This window comes from Sinocyclocheilus grahami, unplaced genomic scaffold (genome assembly GCF_001515645.1).
Source record: "Sinocyclocheilus grahami isolate Dianchi unplaced genomic scaffold, SAMN03320097.WGS_v1.1 scaffold649.1, whole genome shotgun sequence".
In the NCBI taxonomy this organism is placed as follows: Eukaryota; Metazoa; Chordata; class Actinopteri; order Cypriniformes; family Cyprinidae; genus Sinocyclocheilus; species Sinocyclocheilus grahami.
In genome coordinates, this window is record NW_015505828.1 from 42,802 (window position 1) to 44,417 (window position 1,616).

The window sequence follows — 1,616 nt, forward strand, 5'->3', positions numbered from 1 at the left end:
AAAAAAAACAACCAAACAAAAAAGCATGTAATAATTTAAAACTATTTGCATCTATTTTATCTTATAGAAATAATCATATTTTCCAAATGCATTTATTCAAATCGCTTAGAATCAGCATAAATCTGTTCATTGTGAGACAATTACATTTATTCAGTTAAAAAGTATAAATATGGTTACAATATGATTAGCTGTGGAACACACAATATTATAATTAGTTAACATGCATCAGATTGAAACAAACTGGATTTATGGATGATAAATATATAAACCTGGTTAATGTGTATTTGAAACACATTCATTTTATTAGTACTATTACAGAAATCTGACATGTTTTTTTCATGTGCATTAAGTTGATTTAATGGATGAGGATTTATATGCAATTCAAATACATAAATCTTACATGTATTTATACACTCAAAAAAATATGATGCATAGCATCACTTGCTATTCTACTTATGAATGTGCTTGCATTGACGGATATTATGTTGTTTTGAATGACGCCTCATGTTTGTGGATCCAGGATAGAAGAAAAGCAGCACACTGGCTATTGATTTTTAGCATTTTATCCAAAACTGTGATGTGGATTGTGAAGGATGTTAAATGATCCATTATAACTATTAAATGGCCTGTTCTACCACACCAGCTGTAGATCCAAATATCAGTTCTGTAATATTGTGGCCTAAGACTGTTTCTAACTCTGATTTTACTGAGCAATGAGCAGAACACCCATCAACAGATTTATGACATCTTTATGTGAGTCCCTCTAGGGGTTTGATTCCCTCTGTCATTCCCTCTTGTGAGTCCCTCTGTCAGCCCTAATGGCCTCGAGTGATCGTGTTAAGTTATTGACGCCTGTAAACAGCCCTCTGGGTATTAGAAAAGCAGCCTTCTTTACACATGTCCCTTCATGCAAACATGAGGATGATCAGATATTGGTCTCAGAAAACTACATTGTCAACCCAAGCTCACTAGAGAAACTGGCAACATTTCTGCGAAATATTACGTTGCTTTTTGGATGATTTGCTACACTTTCTTTGAAATGTCTATGTGAATCTGGCAACGTTTTATTAAGCTGTTTATTGTACAATACGTATTGCAGCAATTTGGGAATGAAATGTCCAGTGAGTAGTGCTAAAAGGCTAATGCGCTATTGCATTTACAAATAACACATTTTTCAACAGCTCTGCAATGGAGGAGTTTACATTTATGTGTTTGAGTACTCATAGGTTCTATTGCTATACAAACTAGAGTATTTATAAATGGTTACGGCAATGAATATTGCATTTCCATATTCTATTATATGAGTAGGTAAAACAAAGTAAAAGTTGCAAGAAGCTCAGGAGTGTTTACTATGTGACTGCACATGTTACAGAAATCACATGAGATGAGACTGAGACTCCTACAATTCAATTATTATTAAGACCTTTGGATTATGAACGCATATGCACATAGTTAACCAAATCAAAATGACGGAACGGGTGACATTGTGGAGTTCCCAGCCTGTCTGGGTACCTGCTGTCCACTTTGCAAGTCCCATATGAGCAGCTTCTCACCATTTTTCAAGCTCAAGTCCACCAGCGTTAATCTACTAACTCTACTCTCTGGTTTGTTTGTTG